This window comes from Saccopteryx bilineata, chromosome 8, assembly GCF_036850765.1.
Source record: "Saccopteryx bilineata isolate mSacBil1 chromosome 8, mSacBil1_pri_phased_curated, whole genome shotgun sequence".
Taxonomy (NCBI): domain Eukaryota; kingdom Metazoa; phylum Chordata; class Mammalia; order Chiroptera; family Emballonuridae; genus Saccopteryx; species Saccopteryx bilineata.
In genome coordinates, this window is record NC_089497.1 from 97,554,659 (window position 1) to 97,576,438 (window position 21,780).

The 21,780-nt window shown below is 39.8% G+C and overlaps 1 non-coding gene across 1 annotated transcript; it reads left to right on the forward strand.

Annotated features, from left to right (window-relative positions):
- Nucleotides 1-2,291: 2,291 nt before the first annotated feature.
- On the forward strand, nucleotides 2,292-2,367 carry TRNAA-CGC (transfer RNA alanine (anticodon CGC)). Its single transcript has one exon. It is a non-coding gene; the product is annotated as a tRNA-Ala (tRNA).
- Nucleotides 2,368-21,780: the final 19,413 nt, after the last annotated feature.

The following is a 21,780-nucleotide window of genomic DNA, read 5'->3' on the forward strand; positions in this document are numbered from 1 at the left end:
CTCTGTAAAAAAAAAAAAAAATATATATATATATATATATCCAGGTTATCTTGTCATTCAATTTTGTTGCATACCCATCACCCAAAGTCAGATTGTCCTCCGTCACCTTCTATATAGTTTTCTTTATGCCCCTCCCCCTCCCCCTCTCCCTTCTTCCCTCCCCCTGCCCCCTGTAATAACCACACTCTTGTCCATGACTCTTAGTCTCGTTTTCATGTATCACCAATGTATGGAATCCTGCAGTACTTGTTTTTTTCTGATTTACTTATTTCACTCCGTATAATGTTATCAAGATTCCACCATTTTGTTGTAAGTGATCTGATGTCATCATTTCTTATGGCTGAATAGTATACCATGGTGGATATGTGCCACATCTTCTTTATACAGTTTTCCATTTTTTTACAGTGATTAAAGCCTTTAAGCAAACTTTTGACCAATACAGCAAGAATCCATAAAAGAGTAGTGTCCTTAACATGTTCATCAAGTCCAAGTTGGCCCCAACACCATTACAAATCCCTGAAAAATGCAACCCAACCCCAGTTCAGTCTGTTAGGAGCTGTCTCAAGGAGCAGGAGTCCAGGAAAAGTCCACATCCAGGAAAAGTCTGCACAGCACTGGAATTGTTGTCACAATTCTATACTTTGCAGATCATATCCAAGTCACAATGACCACTGCTTCTAGCTGGTAATAATTCAGGTAGACTGGAAAAGCCATCTGCAGCATGTGTGGATATGGAGCTTCTGTTCTCCTCTGCCTGGAGAGATGAGACTAGGTTGCTTTTCCCTGGAGCTCTGTGACTGTGGCTTGGTAAAAAGAACCTTGGGATACACTAAGCTGGGTGGCAAAGGTAGATTCATAATAGAAGTTGGCAAAAGGAGGAAGGAGAGCTCTAAATTAGGAGTAGGTCCCACCCTGAAATATGAGTGGGGCATTGAGGTAGGAGGAATAAAGAAAACATTATATATTAAACAAAGCAGCAGAAAATAGGACTATCAACACCCACAACAGAGATCTTTGAGGGAAGAGTAAAAACCTGACTATTCGAGCAAGACATAGTTAAGTGGCCCTTGTGCAAATGAGATCAGTTTACCTGCTTCTTGGAAGAAATACCCTAGGCTCGTCCACAGTGTTGTAGATGGGGCTGATGACCCTGGGCACCTTCAGCCTTCAGTGGCAAACCCCAGCATTCTGGGCAAAGTTAGGTCATAGGTGGCTGGAGCAGGGCTGGAAGAGACTGAACCCTCCCTTAGAGGAGCAAGGGGGAAGCCTACCTTCCAGTGTCCCTGTTTCCTCACAGCAGAGGCATGTAAATCTGGCAGGCTTTAGCTCAATGACCTTCCTTTCCACTATTGAAGCAGGACCCAGATGGCATCCTGAGACCCCTTGGGGTGTTGGAGCCTTTAAGGGCGTATCCTAAAAACTGGTAGTTCCCCTGATCTCTATTGGGCTTTTTCTGCCCCTTGGTATCTTAAAAACCATGCTAAGAAAATCTCGCTGAGGTGTTTGAGGATCCACATCCACCTATATAAATCTTTTCCATATATCTGGAGTTATTTGGAAAAAGACAAAACAGTGTTATTAGCTGGATCAAATAAAGAAGGTAGTAGTTTGCAGGAGAAGAAGATTTGGCATCTCCTGTTCATAAGCATTCAAAAGAAATTTAAATTTTTTTTAAGTAAAAAGCATGATATGGTAGACCCATGGGAGTTTCAGGATATGACTCCTCCCTTTTAAATTTTTTTAAATTGACCTTAAAATATTTGTGGGGTACACTTTATTAATACATGGACTTTAAAGATTGTAAGAAAAACACATAATTCAAAAGGTTTGACAAAATACAGTAAATAATTTTGCTCCATATATAGGAGCATTGTCAGTTTAACCAGTTTAGGAAATTCAATAATAAAACAATGCATACAGACAATGAACAATAACATGCTTAGCAGCCTCTCCTGTTCTGACAGAGGTTACTATAAATTCAGAATATGTATCCACTGTAACATGGACATAGGACTGTTTGCCAAATGAAGGTATATGAGTAACATCTATTCGCCAAAGTTGTCCTGGTAGGGGTCCTTGAAAATTAACTGCAAATGAAGGGACAGATTGTAGTATAGGACCCTTGGACAAGATTTCCCAATCTGCCATGCTGCTTCCCAAGAAAGTTGAAACTGTTTACACAGGGCTGCAGTGTTCTGGCGATGAATAGTATGAGACTGAATTGCTCAATCAGTCATGGTTGCTCCAAATAATTTTCTTTTGGGTAGCTTGATCAACAAGGGCATTCCTAGGCCCTGGCTGGTTGGCTCAGTGGTAGAGTGTCAGCCTCGCGTGCAGGAGTCCCGGGTTTGATTCCCGGCCAGGGCACACAGGAGAAATGCCCATTTGCTTTTCCACCCCTCCCCCTCTCCTTCCTCTCTGTCTCTCTCCTCTCCTCATGCAGCCAAGGCTCCATTGGAGCAAAGTTGGCCTGGGTGTTGAGGATGGCTCTGTGGCCTCTGCATCAGGTGCCAGAATGGCTCAGGTTGCAACAGAGCAACACCCCAGATGGGCAGAGCATCCCCCCTGGTAGGCACATGTGAGATTCCATCTGACTGCCTCCCCATTTCCAACTTCAGAAAAATACAAAAAAAAGAAAAAAAAAAGGGTATTTCCTTGTTCTAAAGCTCCAAAAAGCATGGGGTGAGCTCGAGTATGTCCTATAAAACATGGAGCTTTATGTTGACATACAAGCCTTTGAAGAAGGAAGAACTGCTGAAATAGTTCATCAGCAATTGTCCCTAAGACAGCAGTCTTTATAGTGGAAACACCATAAGTAAATATTTGCTGTCTGTATATAGATTAAAGGGGGAATATGGCAAATGCTGAAAACCCATGATAATGGCATATAATTCTAGAATTTGAGGTGATTTTAAGTTGACAGTTTTAGTATAAAGTTGTCCATTGATTTGCAAGAGCTATTTGCCATTTAGAGGAAGTTTCCCAGAGCCATTGTTGATCCTTTGAAAAAAGGAACAACAATAATTTTGAGGCTCGAAACCTATAAGCTGTAAGGGTCGCCTATGGCCCTTGATAATCCAGGAGGCAACAAGATCAAAATGTAAAAATGTATTCCATGGGCTATTAGATGGTTCAATGTACCCAAGCTGTAGCTGCTCCTGCACCAATTGAGCAGCTGCCCTAAGTTTCTCCTGAGAGAGGAGCCATTGGTCTACCCATACAGGATTATCTGATTTCCAAGTAATTGGGTCTGCACAATGCATTATTTAGGTAGCAGGAGCTACCAAGGCCCCTATGCTAAATTTTGATATCCTAATCCACACCTTCTGGTATTGGGTGCCACTTCTATGGGGGTGAGAATTCCTTTCTGTTCTTTCCCTAGTCCCTTGGTAGGCAAAAATCCCCGATCAAGCATCTGAGTACTGACTAAACCATTAGGACTGACAAGCAATGCTCCCATATTTTTCAAAACATCTCTACCCCACAAATTAACTGACCATCCAGGGAGCACATAGGCTTAAAAATCCAGAATGACCTTAACCTTCCCAATGTAGAAAACTAGAACTTTGTTGAGGGGATTTACTCTTCCCTATACCTTGTAATTCTGTGGCTGCTGCATGAGTGGGCCCAGAAAGAGGCCAATGTAGCTTAGCAATAACAGATACATCAGCTCCAGTATCTAAAAGTCCTTTAAATTTATGCTCATGTAATGTTAGTTCCATTTCAGGGTGTTCCTGACCTATTTTTTTTAATCCAATTGGCAAAATCAGAGGAGCCAAATCACCAATTTGCTTGAAGCCCCCTTTGCAGGATGTGGCCTGAGAAGCAGAATTAGCATCCTTATACTATTATTCAAACTGCCTGAATTAGCCATGAGACAAATTCTTTTTTTTTTTCTTTGATTAATTTTAATGGGGTGACATTGATAAAATTGTCTTCCATCACCTTCTAATTGGTTTTCTTTGTGCTCCTTCCCTCCTTCAACCCCCTCCCTCTCCTCCCCCCCCCCACCCTGTAACCCCAACACTGTTGTCCATGTCTCTGAGTCTCATTTTTATGTCCCACCTATGTATGGAATCATATGGTTCTTAGTTTTTTCTGATTTACTTATTTCATTCAGTATAATGTTATCAAGGTCCATCCATGTTGTTGTAAAGGATCCGATGTCATCATTTCTTATGGCTGAGTAGTATTCCATAGTATATATATATACCAAAGCTTTTTAATCCACTCATCCTCTGACGGACATTTGGGTTGTTTCCAGATCTTTGCTATTGTGAACAATGCTGCCATAAAGACGGGGTGCATTTCTTCTTTTCAAAGACTGCTATGGTGTTCTTGGGGTATATTCCTAATAGTGGTATAGCTGGGTCAAAAGGCAGTTCGATTTTTAATTTCTTGAGGAATCTCCATACTGTTTTCCACAGTGGCTGCACCAGTCTGCATTCCCACCAGCAGTGCAGGAGGGTTCCCTATTCTCCACATCCTCGGCAGCACTTATTCTGTGTTGTTTTATTGATGAGCGCCATTCTTACTGGTGTGAGGTGATATCTCATTGTGGTTTGAATTTGCATTTCTCTAATGATTAGTGATGTTGAGCATTTTTTCATACACCTATTGGCCATCTGTATGTCCTCTTTGGAGAAGTGTCTACTCATTTCTTTTGCCCATTTTTGGATTGGATTGTTTGTCTTCCTGGTATTAAGTTTTACAAGTTTTTTATAAATTTTGGGTATTAACCCCTTATCAGACACATTGTCAAATATATTCTCCCATTGTGTAGTTTGTCTTTTTACTCTGTTTTTATTGTCTTTAGCTGTGCAGAAGCTTTTTAGTTTGACAAAGTCCCATTTATTTATCTTGTCTTTTATTTCATTTGCCTGTGGAGACAAATCGGCAAATACATTGCTGCGAGAGATGTCAGAGAGTTTACTGCCTATGTTTTCTTCTAAGATGCTTATGGTTTTAAGGCTTACATTTAAGTCTTTTATCCATTTTGAGTTTATTTTTGTGAGTGGTGTAAGTTGGTGGTCTAGTTTAATTTTTTGGCACGTAGCTGTCCAATTTTCCCAACACCATTTGTTGAATAGGCTGTCTTTACTCCAATGTATGCTCTTACCCCCTTTGTCAAATATCAGTTGTCCATAAAAGTGTGGGTTTATTTCTGGGTTCTCAGTTCTGTTCCATTGATCTATATGCCTGTTCTTATGCCAGTACCAGGCTGTTTTGAGTACAATGGCCTTGTAGTATAACTTGATACCCGGAAGTGTGATACCTCCCGCTTTAGTCTTCCTTTTCAAGATTGCTGAGGCTATTCTTGTTCTCTTTTGGTTTCATAAATTTTTGGAATATGTGTTCTATATCTTTGAAGTAAGTCATTGGTATTTTAATCGGTATTACATTGAATTTATAAATTGCTTTTGGTAATATACATTTTAATGAATTTTATTCTTCCTAACCATGAGCACGGTATATGCCTCCACTTGTTCGTGTCTTCCTTGATTTCTTTTATCAATGTTTTATAATTTACCAAGTACAAGTCTTTAATCTCCCTGGTTAAATTTATTCCTAGGTACTTTATTTTTTTGGTTGCAATGGTAAAGTGGATTGATTCTTTAATTTCTCTTTCTGACAGTTCATTGTTAGTGTATAAAAATGCCTCTGATTTCTGAGTATTGATTTTATAATCTGCCACCTTGCTGAATTTATTTATTAGGTCGAGTAGTTTTTTTATTGTGACTTTAGGATTTTCTATATACAATATCATATCATCTGCAAATAATGATAGTTTTACTTCTTCTTTTCCAATTTTGATGCCTTTTATTTTTTGTCTTGTCTAATTGCTGTGGCTAGGGCTTCAAGAATTATGTTGAAGAAGAGTGGTGAAAGGGGGCACCCCTGCCTTGTTCCTGATCTTAAGGGGATTGCTTTTAATTTTTGCCCATTGAGTATGATATTGGCTGTGGGTCTGTCATAGATGACCTTCATCATGTTCAAGTATGTTCCCGTATTCCCACTTTGCTGAGAGTTTTGATCATGAATGGGTGCTGGATTTTATCAAATGCTTTTTCTGCACCTATTGAAATTATCATATGGTTTTTCTCCTTCCTTTCGTTTATGGGATATATCACATTGATTGATTTGTGAATATTATACCAGCCTTGCCTCCCAAGAATAAATACCTTGATCATGGTGTATGATTTTTTTCATATATTGCTGGATCCAGTTTGCTAATATTTTGTTGAGAATTTTAGCATCTAAATTCATTAGGGATACTGGCCTATAATTTTCTTTTTTTGTGTTGTCTTTGCCTGGTTTTGTAATCAGAATTATGCTTGCCTCATAAAGGGAGCTTGGAAGTCTTCCTTCCTCTTAAATTTTTTGGAATAGCTTGAGAAGGATAGGAGTTAGTTCTTCTTTGAATATTTGGTAGAATTCACTTGTGAAGCCATCAGGCCCAGGACTTTTCTTTTTGGGGAGTTTTTTGATAACTGTTTCAATCTCATTTGTTGTAATTGGTCTGTTAAGGTTTTCTGATTGTTCCAGATTAATTTTTGGAAGATTATGTTTCAAGGAATTTGTCCATTTCTTCTAGGTTGTCTAGTTTTTTGGCTTACAGTTCTTCATCGTATTTTCTTACAAATTTTGTATTTCTGTTGTGTCAGTTGTTATTTCTCCACTCTTGTTTCTAATTTTATTTATCTGAGTCCTCTTTCTTTTTTTCTTGGTGAGTTTGGTTAAAAGTTCATCGATCTTGTTTACCTTTTCAAAGAACCAGGTCCTGGTTTCATTGATCCTCTGTACTGTTTCTTTAGCCTCTATGTACTTTATTTCTGCTCTGATCTTTATTATTTCCTTCCTTCTGCTAGCTCTGGGCTTTACTTGCTGTTCTTTTTCTAGTTCTTTTAGATGTAGGGTCAAGTTGTTTATTTGAACTTTTTCTAGCTTATTGAGATATGCCTGTAATGCTATAAACTTCCCTCTCAGGACTGCTTTTGCTGTGTCCAGTAATTTTGAGTTGATGTATGCTCATTATCATTTGTTTCTAGGAATTTTTAAATTTTTTCTTTTATCTCATTGTTTACCCATTCATTATTTAATAACATACTATTTAGTTTCCACATGTTCGAGTATTTTTTCAGTTTTTCTGTTGTGGTTCATTTCTAGTTTAATGCCATTGTGATCAGAGAAAGTGCTCGATATGATTTCAATCTTCTTAAATTTGTTAAGACCGCTTTTGTGCCCTAACATGTGGTCTATTCTAGAGAATGTACCATGAGTGCTTGAAAAGAATGTATATTCTGCTTTTTTAGGGTGAAAGGTTCTGAAGATACCTATTAAATCGAGTTGATCTAATATGTCCTTTAAGTCTGCTGTTTCTTTGTTAATTGTCTTTCTTGAGTATTTATCCAGTGATGTTAATGGGGTATTGAAATCCCCTATTATTATACTATTGCTGTTGATCTCGCCCTTTAAATCCATCAAAGTTTGCTTTATATATTTAGGTGCTCCTATATTAGGTGTGTAGATATTTATAACAGTTATATCTTGTTTTTGGATTGCTCCCTTTATCATTATGTAATGACTTTCTTTATCTCTAACTATAGTCTTTGTTTTAAAGTCCATTTTGTTTGATATAACTGTAGCTACCCCAGCTTTTTTTTTTTTATTTCCATTTGCCTTCACTTTTTCTCTGTGTAAAGGAAAGTTTTGGCCACTGGAGTCCACTGGGTATGGCCTCTGTTCCCTAGATATGGTCTGTCTGCAGGCCCGCCACCCTCTCTTCTGTTGCTGCCTAGGGCTTTTGGGTTTCGGCGTTGCCAGTGCCTGCTCACTGGTGCTGTTGCTGTGGTTTCCACCTCTCCTTCACGAGAGTAGCTGTGATCATGTGCTTGGGTGCACAAGCCTTGGTGTCCTTGGCCTTTGCCCCACCCTTGTGGGTGACGTTATGCTCTGCCCTGAGTGCAGTGGAGAACACCATTGTTCAGCTGCAGGTCTCTGCCTGTTTCTGGGCTTTTGCCCCACCGTTGCAGAAGGAGCCCACTCGTGGAATGGCTGCTAGCCTTGGCTCTACTGGCCAGCAGGACTGCGTGCCCACCCTCAGCTCAGTAGCGGACCTCCCCCTGTTCTGGGCTTTTGGCTCCACCCCCATGGGAGGAGCCAGCTCCCAAGTCAGGGCACAAGCCTCGGTTCCATGGACAGGGCAAGGCTGTGCTCCTGCGCCCTTGCTCAAGGGCTGGTCTCCACCCCTTCAGGGGTTCCTACCCTTCTCCCACAGGCTGGATTACAGGCTGCCAGCAGCTGGGCTTGACCACTTTTGTACACCTACTCCTCCCCAGCCAGGCAAGACTGAGCTCACACATGAGCCCAGTGGCAGCCAGGAGGCTTCCACCCCTGCCAACAGAACCGCGCCTCTGTGTCCCGCTGCCGCCCGCCCTCTGACGAGCCCTCAGCCATGTGGGGTGCGGACGCTGCAGCTCACACCCTAACACTCACTACTGTAGTCCTGAAAGCTCCCTCCTTCTAAGCAACTCTGCTCTGAGTGCTGTGGGAGACCTTGTTTGGCTGGTGTCCTGCTTCCCTTTGCTGGTATTGCTGTTTCCAGGGGAAATATTCACTTCAGATTTGGGGAGTGACTCATCCCAGGGGTTAGGGTGGCTGTCTCTCAAAATGTTTCTCCCTGTGCCTCCTAGGTTACACTCTCTTTTCCTGCTACTCCAGTACTCTCCTCTCTCCCCATCCCCTGGAGCCCCGGGTGAGTGGTTGTGAGAGAGGTGTTCTGCACGGTCCCTTTAAGAAGAATCCTGAGAAATCAGACTCTTTCTCACAAACAGTATCCTGACTTGTTTCCAGCTTAATACTGTCCTTATGCCTCTTCTGGACTCTGGGACTGCAGGCTGGGGCTTTGTTCCTGGGGCTCAGGACCCTCCCCTCTCTGCTAAACTCACTTCCTGCCACGCAAGTCTCTCCCAGCTGCCGTTCGCTCCAGGGGGCTGGGCAGCCCTCTCCGCATTTCTGTTTTTCCTACCAGTCTCGGTGTGGCTTTTTCAGTGTTTCTTGGTTGAAGAATCCTCTTAGTTTAGTCCAAAGTTGGTTTTTCCAGATGATAGTTCTTAAAATTATTTTGTACTCCACTTTGGTTCTGGGAGGTGGATGTTGGTACGTCCGCCTACTCCAGCGCCATCTTGTCTGCTTCCTAAGGCTTCTGTTTCTTTGTTAATTTTCTTTCTTGAGTATTTATCCAGTGATGTTAGTGGGGTATTGAAATCCCCTACTATTATAGTATTGCTGTTGATTTCGCCATTTATGTCCATCAAAGTCTGCTTTATATATTTAAGTGCTCCTATATTAGATGCATAGATATTTAAAATGGTTATCTCTTCCTGTTGGATTGCTCCCTTTATCATTATGTAGTGACCTTCTTTATCCCTTACTATAGTCTTTGTTTTAAAGTTTATTTTGTCAGATATAAGTATTGCTACAGCAGCTTTTTAAAAAATTTTTATTTGTATGAAATATTTTTTTCCATTCTTTTACTTTCAGTTTATGTGTAACTTTTGTTTTGAGGTGGGTCTCTTGTACACAGCATATGTACGGGTACTGTTTTCTTATTCATTCAGCTACCCTATGTCTTTTGATTGCAGCATTTAAGCCATTTACGTTTAAGGTTATTATTGATATGTAGTTGTTTATTGGCTTTCTTTCTTTAAATCTACATTTCTCTTTTACTAGATTTTCCCCCCTCATTTTGTTCTGTCTATGGAAGGCCCCTTAAAATTTCTTTCAGCATTAGTTTGGTTATGATAAATGATGAATTCCTTGAGTGTCTTTTTGTCTGGGAAGCTTTTTATTTCTCCTTCAATTTTAAACAATAGCCTTGCTGGATAAGGAAGTTTTGGTTGTAGGTTCTTGTTCTGCATTACTTTGAATATTTCTTGCCATTCCCTTCTGGCCTCAAGTGTTTCTGTTGAAAAGTTGGATGTCATCTTTATGGGGGTTCCTTTGTAGGTGATTGACTGTTTTTCTCTTGCAGCTTTTAGTATTCTCTATCTTTTAGCTTTGGTGTTTTGATTATGATGTGTCTTGGTGTGGATCTCCTTCGGTTCTTTTTTGATGGGGTTCCCTCTGCTTCTTTAACCTGTGTGACTCTTTCCTGAATCAATTTAGGAAAATTTTCAGCTATAATTTCTTCAATCAGGTTCTCTATTCTTTGTTATTTTCTCTTTCAGGAACCCCTATGATGCGGATATTGTTTCTCTTCTTGTCACAGAGCTCTCTTAAAGTTTCCTTAGACTTTTGATCCTTTTTTTTCCTGTTCTGCTTCCATGCTTTCACCTATCTTGTCCTCTAAGTTGCTGATTCAATCCTTTGCTTCAATCATTCTGCTTTTGTTTTTTTCTGGTGTAGTCTTTATTTCTGATATTGTGTTTGCCATTTCTGTGTGGTTCTTCTTTGTGATTTCCGTGTCCTTTTTGATGCTTACAATTTTTTATTTAAGTGTTCATTAAATCCATCCATTGTAGCTTTGAGATTCTTAGGCATCCTAACAGTCATTATTTTATACTCTGCATCTGGTAACTTGTTTACTTCTGTTTCATCCAAATCTTTGTTTCTGGGCATTTTTCTTGCTGCTTCCTATAACTTCAGTCTCTCTGTCTTCCCACTGTTTCTGTGTGTGCTTACAGGCTTGTTCCAGTTGTGGTCTCCTTACCAAGTAGAGCAGTTTTAAGTCTTGATTTGTCTGTTTTCAGTTTACTTAACAGTGGGCTTGTTTACTGATCTCCATAGGGGGCTTATTTGAAACTGTATCCAGGAACAATCAGTGTGACCTCTGGGAATCTGAAGGCAGGTTCTGCCAGTTGCTCTCTGAGGGTGGGGCACATTCTCAGTTTCAGTAGGGGAGGTGTATTTTAGAGATTCCACTTTCTGCTTTCAGTTGTCTTTCACACTGATTAGAACTGGAGGGCTTTTTGGAAGTGGGTCACCTGAACCACTTTAGGCTTGTGCTGTGTGAAGGGATCAACCCCTCCCTCAGCTATGGCCACCTCCACACTGGATGAGTCAACTTCTTAGGTCATCCCAGGCATTTCTCTGCCCATCACAATCTGTCTCAATCTCCCCACTTTTCTCATGGAAGACAAGCCAGTCCCCTCAGCCTTCCTCACCCCCAGGGCCCCAAGCAAGTGGCTGTGAGTGATATTTTCTGTTCTGTCCCTTCAAGACACCCCATCGCTTCCACACACAGGACTTTGCTCTTCTCCCCTCCCAGTGCTTTCTGTCTGTCTCCTCCAGTCCCTGGATTTCTAGGTTGGGTTTCTGGTTCTGAAACTGAGGACCCCTGTCTCTCACAGTCTCTCTTCTTGTAATGAGAGTCCTTCCAGTCTCTCAGCCTCAGCCTTTTTTCACACTTGGAAGCAAGGGAGCCCCCACCACACCTCCACACTCCATACCAATATCACTGTGGATTTTTCTTTGCTCCTTGATTTTTGAGACCTGTTCTTTCCATCTAAAGTTAGTTTTTCATGATGATTGTTCCTAAAGTAATTTGTAATCCAGTTGATGGTGTGAGCTGGGAGTCTGTGTGTCTGCCTACTCTGTTGCCATCTTGGAATCTCATCTACTTCATTTATTTCTGCTCTAATTTTTATTATTTCCTTCCTTCTGCTGGTTTTGGGTTGCCTTTGTTCTTTTCTCTCTAGTTCCTTAAGATGTGATGTTAAGTGTTTACTTGAGGTCTCTCTCATTTTTTCATATCAGCCTGTAATGATATGAACTTCCCTCTTGTTACTACTTTTACTGTATCCCAGAGATTCTGATATGTTATGTCATTTTCATTTTTCTGCATATATCTTTTGACCTCTGCTTTTATGTTGTTTAATTTTCACATTTTTGTGAGTTTCTTTACTTCTTTTTTGCTGGTGAATTCTAGTTGCAAAGCCTTATGGTCAGAGAATATGCTTGATATAATTTCAGTCTTTCTGAATATGTTGATGTTAGTTTTGTGGCCCAGCATATAGTCTATTCTTGAGAATATTTCATGTACATTGGAGAAAAATGTATACTCTGACATCCTGGGATGAAATGTCCTGTATATGTCTATTATGTTCATTTACTCTAGTGTTTCATTTAAGGCCAATATTTCTTTATTGATTTTCTGTTTGGAAGAACAATCTAAAGCTATTAATGGTGTATTGAGATCTCCAACTATGATTGTATTTTTGTTGGTTTGTATTTTTAGATCAGTTAGCAGATGATTTATATATTTTGGTGCTCCTTGGTTTGGTGCATGTATATTAAGAAGTGTTATATCTTCTTGATACAATGTCCCCTTTATTATTATGAAATTACCATTTTTGTCTCTGGTTACCCTGAGACAGATTTGTTAGAGTATGGCTACACCTGCTTTTCTTTGAATATTATTTGCTGCAGACCAGCACAGCTTCTAATAACAGTGCAAAATTAAAAAAACACTTATTAAGAAAAAATGGGACTGAGAGGACTCTTCAAATGCTGATGGCAATATCGGAGTGCCCCATAACCCCACTTTGCTTTACTATATAGCCATATGCAAATCAAGAAAGTCCTTGATTCCTGACTGGGCAGTGGCACAGTGGATAGAGCGTTGGATTGGGATGTGGAAGACCCAGGTTCAAGACCCCGAGGTCGCCAGCTTGAGCAATGGCTCATCTGATTTGAGCAAAAAGCTCACTAGCTTGAGCCCAAGGTCACTGGCTCAAGCAAGGGGTTACTCGGTCTGCTGGAGGCCCACGGTCAAGGCACATATGAGAAAGCAATCGATGAACAATTAAGGTGTTGCAACGCGCAATGAAAAACTAATGATTGATGCTTCTCATCTCTCTCCATTCCTGTCTGTCTGTCCCTGTCTATCCCTCTCTCTGATTCTCTCTCTCTGTCTCTGTAAAATAAAATAAATAAATAATTTAAAAAAAACTATTGGAAAAAAAAAAAAAAAAGGAAGTCCTTGATACAAAGTTACACATCCAGGCTAAAACAGGAACTCTCCCAAGGCATAAACAGGAATCTACCTATCAGGCATAAGTAAAATCAACCAACATCTAAACAGACAAAAAGTAAGAGGAAGGGCATGTAAATTGCTCCCAGCAACTTAAGGAAGTAAGTGAAGTGGGTGCAAATACTTAGCATCATAGCCAATATGGAGGTGATGGGGGGAGAACTTAGCCTATTGCTAAATAAGCCTCAAATCTACAAAGGCTTTTTGCCATTTACAGTCCACAACGTATCCCCCTTTTCTTTTTTATTTTTAATTTGTATGCTGATATTTGCACTCATCTGATTTCCTAGTTTCCCAGATTCTAATTTAAAGCCAGACTGAAAAAATACAAAAACCCCACAAAATAAGTATAGCCAATACTAACAGATACCCAAGCAAGTATTCTAATACATTACAGTGATTAAAGCCTTTAAGCAAATTCTTAGCCAATATAACAAGAATCTATAAAAGAGTAATGTCCTTAACATGTTCACCAAGTCCAAGTTGGCCCCATCACCATTACAAATTCCTGAAAATGCAACCCAACCCAAGATCAGTCCGTTGGGAGCTGTCACAAGGAGCAGGAATCCAGGAAAAGTCCACATCCAGGAAAAGTCCACGTGGTACTGTAATTGTTGTCGTATTTCTATACTTTACAGCTAGCATCCAAGTCCCAATGACCGCTGCTTCTAGCTGGTAATAATTCAGGTAGACTGGAAAATCCATCTGCACCATGTGTGAAGATGGAGCTTCTGTTCTCCTCAGCCTGGAGAGATGAGACCAGGTTGCTTTTCCCTGGAGCTCTGCAACTGTGGAGTGTAAAGGGAACCTTGGGATACACGAAGCTGGGTGGCAAAGATAAATTCGTAATAGAAGTTGGCAAAAAGGAAAAAAAGAGCTCTAAATTAGGAGTGGGTTCCAGCCTGAAATATGAATGAGGCATTGAGACAGAAGAAATAAAGAAAACACTATATATTAAACAAAGCAGCAGAAAACAGGACTATCAACACCCACAACAGAGATCTTCGAGGGAAGAATAAAAATACTGAATATTCAGGCAAGACATAGTTAACTGGCCATTGGGTAAATGAGATCAGTTTACCTGCTACTTGGAAGAAATACCCTAGGCTTGTCCACAGTGTCGTAGATGGGGCCGACGGCCCTGGGCACCTTTTGCCTTCAGTGGCAAATCTCAGCAGGCTGGGCAAGGTTCAGTCATAGGTGGCTGGAGCAGGGCTGGAAGAGACTGAACCCTCCCTTAGAGGAGCAAGGGAGAAGCCTACCTTCCAGTGTCCCTTTGTCCTCACAGCAAAGGTATGTAAGTCTGGCAGGCTTTAGCTCAATGACCTTCCTTTCCACCACTGAAGCAGGGCCCAGATGGAGTCCTATGAGACCCCTTTGGAGTGTTGGACCCTTTAAGGGCATATCCCAAGAGCTTGTATTTCACCTGATCTCTATTGAGCTTTTTCTGCCTCTTGGTACCTTAAAAGCCATGCTCAGAAGATCTCACTGAGGGTTTGAGTATCCCCATCTGCCTATATAAATCTTTTCCATATATCTGGAGCTATTTGGAAAAAGACAAAACAGTGTTATTAGCTAGATCAAATAAAAAAGTGTAGAAGTTTTCCTGACCAGGCAGTGGTGCAGTGGATAGAGTATCAGACTTGGATGCGGAAGACTCAGGTTCAAGACCTTGAGGTCACCAGATTGAGCGCCGGCTCATCTGGTATAAGCAAAGCTTACCAGCTTGGACCTAAGGTCACTGGCTTGAGCAAGGGGTAACTCAGTCTGCTGAAGGCCCACAGTCAAGGCACATATAAGAAAGCAATCAATGAACAACTAAGGTGTGTTGCAGTGAAAAAACTGATGATTGATGCTTCTCATCTCCCTCCGTTTTGTCTGTCTGTTCCTATCTATTTTTCTCTCTGACTCTCACTCTGTCTCTGAAAAAAATAAATAAATAAACAAAAATTAAAAAAGAGGGTAGAAGTTAGCTGGAGAAAATATTTGGCATCTCCTGTTCAACAGCATTCAAAAAAGATTTTTTAAAGTAAAAAGCATGATAAGGTAGACCTGCAGGAGTTCCAGGATATGACTTCTCCTTTTATATTTTTTAAAATTGACCTTAAAATATTTGCTGGGTACACTTTAATAATACCTTGACTTTAAAGATTGTTAAGAAATATCCATAATGCCAAAGATTTGACAAAATATAGTAAATACTTTTGCTACATATGCAGGAGCATTGTCATTTTTAACCAGTTTAGGAAGTCCAATAATAGAAAATGCATACAAACAATGAGCTATAACATGTTTAACAGCCTCCCCTGTTCGGCAGAGGCTACTATAAATCCAGAATAAGTATCAACTGTAAAGTGGACAAAAGGACTGTTTGTCAAATGAAGGTATATAAGTAACATTCATTTGCCAAATTTGTCCTGGTAGGAGTCCTCGAAGGTTAACTCCAAATGAAAAGACAGATTGTAGTATAGGACACCTTGGACAGGATTTAACAATCTGCCTTGCTGCTTCCCGATAACGTTGAAACTGTTTACACAGGGCTGCAGCATTCTGATGATGAGTAGTATGAAACTGAATTGCTTGATCTGTCATGGTTGCTCCAATAATTTTCTTTTGGGTAGCTTGATGAACAAGGGCATTCCCTTGTGCTAAAGCTCCAGGGAGCATGGAGTGAGCTCAAATACATCCTATAAACATGGAGCTCTATGTTGACATACAAGTCTTTGCAGAAGGAGAAATTGCTGAAATAATTCCTCATCAGCAGTTGTCCCTAAGATATCAGTCTCTATAGTGGAAACAATCATAAGTAAATATTTGCTGTCTATACAAATTAAAGGAGAAACATGGCAAATGCTGAAAAGCCATGATAATGGCATGTAATTCTAGTCTTTGAGCTGATTTTAAGGTGATTGTTTCAGTAAAAACTTGTCCATTGATTATTAAGCCTACTATTTCTGAGCTGGACCCATCAGTAAAGACTCTAGGTGCTTCAGGAATGGGCTCATTAATAATCGTTTTACAAAATACAAATGTAGTAATTAATGAAAATTGGACTATTTTATTAGCCGGGTAGTGAGAATCAATTTGGCCTGTAAAATTTGCAAAAGCGATTTTCCATTAAGTTGAACTTTCCCAGAGCCATTATTGTTGATCCTTTGAGAAAAGAAACAATAATTTGAGGCTCAAAACCTATAAACTGTAAGAGATGCCTACATCCCTGGATAATCAAGGAGGCTAACAAGATCAAAATATGGAGATAAAACTTTTATAGGAGTAACAGCCAAATGGATCCATTAAATAGGGCCTGAAGCTTGCCACACTAGTCCCATTGGAGTGTAACTCAAGGGACAAATTAGTAAGGCAATTGATTCTTCAGAACTTATGCATTTTAGTTGTGCTTGTTGCAAGGCTTTTTCTACAAGTTTTAAAGCTTGTTGTCCCGCAGCTGTAAGCAGCTGAGGAGAAGCTGGTTCAGCCGAGCCTTTAAGAATATTAAAAAAGTGGGCCCTCGCCAGTTGGCTCAGTGGTAGAGCATTGGCCTGGCATGCAGGAGTCCCAGGTTTGATTCCCAGCCATGGCACACAAGAGAGATGCCCATCTGCTTCTCCACCCCTCTCCTCTCCTTCCTCTCTGTCTCTCTCTTCCCCTCCCGCAGCCAAGGCTCCATTGGAGCAAAGTTTGCCCAGGCGCTGAGGATGGCTCTGTGGCCTCTGCCTCAGGCACAAGAATGGCTCTGCTGGATCCCAGTCGGGCACATGCGGGAGTCTGACTGCCTCCATGTTTACAACTTCAGAAAAATACAAAAAAAAATTTAAAAAAAGAATATTAAAAACTGTCTTCAGTTTCCTGGTAGTTAATTTCAAAGAAGGTCTAAATCAATTAATATCTCCTAAATAATTTCTGGAAATCGTTTAAAGTTTGCAAATGATCTATCCTAATTTCTAATTTTTTGTGGATGAATTTGTTTTCCCTCAATAATTTGTCATGAATAAGGAAAAGGTAAGGATTTCTGTACCTTTCAGGAGCTATGTAAAGTCCTGATTCTTTCAGAGAATATTCTAGTTGTTGCAAAATGGTCAACACAATTTCTTTATCTGGATGAGTGATAAGAATATCATCTATATAATGAATTATGTACACCTTAGGGTGCTGCCTTTTTACTGGAGAGACAGCTTGAGCAACATATTTTTGGCACAAGGTGGGACTGTTAGCCATACCTTGAGGCAAAACTCTCCATTGGTATCGCACCACTGGAGCCTGGAAATTAACTGAAGGAACACTGAATGCAAAAAGCTTTCCATCATGAGGGCTTAAAGGAATAGTAAAAAAGCAATCCTTCAAGTCAACTACAAGGTGGTAATTCCATGGAATGGCAGTAGGAGAAGAAAGTCCTAGCTGGAGAGGACCCATAATTTCCAGTCTTATTTATTGCTCTCAAATCTTGTAATAACCTCCAGTTTCCTGATTTCTTTTTAATGACAAATATAGTCATATTCCATGGGCTATTAGATGGTTCAACATGCCCAAGCTGTAGCTGCTCCTGCACCAATCGAGAAGCTGCCTCAAGTTTCTCCTAAGAAAGGGGCCATTGGTCTACCCATTCAGATTATCTGATTTCCAAGTAATTGGGTCTGCACAATGCATTATTGGGGTAGCAGGAGCTACCTAGGTCTCTATGCTAAATTTTAATATTCTAATCCACGCCTTCTGGTATTGGGTGCCACTTCTATGGAGGTGAGAATTTTCCACTGTTCTTTCTCTAGTCCCTTAGTGGGCAAAAATCCCTGATCAAGCATTTGAGTACTGACTAAACCATTAGGACTGACAAGCAATGCTCCCATATTTTTCAAAACATCTCTATCCCACAAATTAACTGACCATCCAGGGAGCACATAAGGCTTAAAAGAATCCAGAATGACCTTCTTTATCTTCCCATTGTGAGAAATTAGAACTTTGTTGAGATTTGCTCTGCCCTATACCTTGTAATTTTGTAGCTGCTGCATGAGTGGGCCAGGAAGGAGGCCAATGTAGCTTAGCAATAACAGATAAATCAGCTCCAGTATCTAAAAGTCCTTTAAATTTATGCCCATGTATTGTTAGTTCCATTTCAGGGCATTCCTGACCTATCTTTTGTATCCAATTGGCAAAATCAGAGGAGCCAAATCACCAATTTGCTTGGGGCCCCCTTTGCAGGATGTGGCCTGAGAAGCAGAATTAGCATCCTTATACTATTCTTCTAACTGCCTGAATTAGCCATGAGACAAACTGTTGAAATGACTTATTAGGGCCCTGCTTAATTTTGCTCAATTCCTTTGTTTTGCCTAACTGAGTATAACCTTACACATAAACAAGACAATTTATGCACAAAAAACACAAGTATAACATATAATTTTGATGAATCCTAATACTTAAATTGCTATTTGGCTCCTAACTCTGAACACACCTCACAATGCACTAATCAAATCAATGTCTTAAGGATCTACATTCTATTCTATTTAAATTTAAATGAGCACTTCTTATAAGTTCTAAAAACATTTTATTTTTTTCTAAATATTAGAGCCAGCATTTCCAAATTTTGCATACAAAGAAAAAGAACTTAATTCAGGCCTTAAACACAGACACATTTTAGACAACATTGAACAAAGACTAAAGACAAATAAGAATTAGACAAATCAGACAAACCAGAGAGAAACTTGGAATTTCAGAGCACAACCAGGTTAGAAAGATGCCTGCCTGATATTAGTCAGGGCATTTTCTGACAGAGGGACTGAAGGATGGGACTAAACAAAATCTCCCCGAGAAAATTTGCTCTTGGCAACTGCTGGATATTTTCTATAGTCAGATCCACAGGTCACCTGCCTCAATTTCCAGGCAAATAATAAGAAAGAAACAAAATGATAGTTCAGAAGATTATAGCTAAAACATTAAAGAAAATTAGACCATAACAGGAAAAGCTGTAACTTTCCTAATACCTGAGTCTCCTATCCATTCTCAAATTCTATAGTCGCTGTAACTGGTGGTTCAGGTTGACTATGCTGAGATATTTCTCCTACCTCAACGGCCCCTTCGTGAAAGTCCAACTTCCACAGCTAATAATCACCCCCAGAGAGACAAGCATGAGCAATCGCTTTCCAATCATTTGGGGAAGAGCCTTTGCACTGATAGTATCTAATAAACCAAGTGAAAAAGGGGCAGTAGGCCCATACTGAACAAAAGCAAGTCTAAGCTCTTTCAGAGTTCTAAAAGGTACAGGTTCATGTTCTCGCACTAGTCTCCCTGTATCATCCTGTCTTTCTACAACAGGAAAACGGGTAAAGCCATTTATTGTTGCCTCTACATTTCGAGCCTGGTCTATAGATTGTTGGAGAGGGGATTTCCCATATTTTGAACTATAGACTCAGGAATCAGCTCGATTAGGGAACAGAGGGTTGAACATAGGAAGGAGCTGAGGGCAGTGGAGGCCCCGCGGCTAAGACAGCCATAGCCGCAAATTTTTTATCCCCCGAGTCATCCTCAGACTCAAATTATCCTCATATTCACATCCCTCTATTTCCAGCTCACCCTGATACTCTTCAGACAATGACTTGTCTGAAGGATGGAACTAAACAAAATCTCCCCAAGAAAATTTGCTCTCGGCAACTGCTGGATATTTTCTATAGTCAGATCCAACACAGGTCCCCTGCCTCAATTTCCAGGCAAAAAATAAGAAAGAAACAAAATGATAGTTCAGAAGATTGTAGCTAAAACATTAAAGAAAATTAGACCATAACAGGAAAAGCTGTAACTTTAACCATAACAGGAAAAGCAGAAACATTTCTACAATAAGGTCCCTTATTTTTTACCCTATCTGTCTCATAATCTTTTACTCCCTCTTATACTTCCCTAAAATCTTTCTTTATTTACTGTGCTCACTTCACTTTGGGGAGTTCTGTCAACTGCCTTGTTTTAGTTTCTTCATACTCATACTCAAGTCTTCTGTTTGAGCGCCACTTGCCATGGACCAGCACAGCTCCTAATAATGGTATGAAATTAAGGAAATACATTTATTAAGAAAAAATGGGACCAGGAGGACTCTTCAAATGCTGATGGCAATATCCAAGTGCCCCATAGCCCCACTTTGCTTTATTATATAGCCATATGCAAATAAAGGAAGTCCTTGATACAAAGTTACACATCCAGGCTAAAACAGGAACTCTCCCAAGGCACTAACAGGAATCACCCTACCAGGCATAAGTGAAATTAACCAACATCTAAACAAACAAAGAGTAAGAGGAAGGGCATGTAAATTGCTTCCAGCAACTTAAGGAAGCAAGTGAAGTGGGTGCAAATACTCAGCATCATAGCCAATATGGAGCTAGAGGGGGGAGAACTTAGCCTTTTGCTAAGCCTCAAATCTACAAAGGCTTTCTGTCATTTACGGTCCACAACAATTATTTGCTTTGAAAATCATTTTTCACCTTTCACTTTGAATCTATTTTTATCCTTGTAGCTTTGATGTGTCTCTTGAAGGCAGCATACAGTTGGGTTTTGCTTCTTGATCCAATCTGCTACTCTGTGCCTCTTTATTGGTGAGTTCAATCCATTTACATTTAGTGTAATTATTGATAATTTAGAATTTCCTATTGCCATTTTATATACTGTTTTCTGATAGCTGTGTATCTTGTTGGTTCTTCTCTGTTTTCCTGACATTTGTTTTTGTTTGGTGCAATTCCATACTTCTATCATTTGTTTCTTCTCTTTTTAAGCTATGTATTTAAGTAGTGGCATTTTCAGGACTGGTTACCACTGTTATTAAAAGAAAAATTATCATATTTATTAGAGTCCATTATCTCATGAGTGCTTCTGTACTCCATCTACCTTTGCTACTGCTGATCTTTATCCTCTCTCTTTTTATGTTATTGTTGTCATAGATTATCCTTGTTTTTATTGTGGTCTTGTTGGAGCTTTTACTTGTAGTTTTGTTTTGTTCTTTGTATCTGGTCAGTTAACCCCCTTCAGTATTTCCTATAGTGAGGGTTTTCTGGTGATAAATTCCCTCAGCTTCTCTATGTCTGTAAATGTTTTAATTTTTCCTTCAAATTTGAAGGACAGCTTTGATGAATATAATATTCTTGGCTGGTAGCTCCTTTTTTTCAGAACTTTAAATCTTGGGGCCCACTCTCTTCTGGCTTGTAGAGTTTCTGCTGAGAAATCTGATGATAGTCTAATGGGCCTTCCTTTATATGTTATATTCTTCTTCTCTCTAGCTGCCTTGAGGATTCTTTCTTTGTCATTGATTTGTGATAATTTCCATTACGATGTGCCTTGGAATAGGTCTGTTTGGGTTAAGGTAAATTGGTGTTCTGTTTGCTTCTGAGATTTGAGGCTCTAACTCTATCCTCAGGCTTCAAAAGTTCTCATCAATTATTTGTTTCAATATGTTCTTTATTCCCTTTTCTCTCTCTTCTTCTATTATACCCATTATTCTTATATTCTCTTTCTGATGGAGTTAGAAAATTCTTGTAGGGCTTTCTCATTTATTTAAATTCATGAGTCTCTCTCTTCTTCTCTCTGTAGTATCTCTAATTGCCTGTCTTCAATGCCACCCTTTCTTCTATCTGGCTTGTTCTATTAGCTAAGCTTGTTACCTCATTTTTCAGTTCATGTATTGAGTTTTTCATCTCTGTTTGGTTCTTTTTTATACTTTCAATTTCCTTGGTGAAGTACTCTTTTTGCTTATTAAGTTGTTTTCTGAGCTCACTAATTGC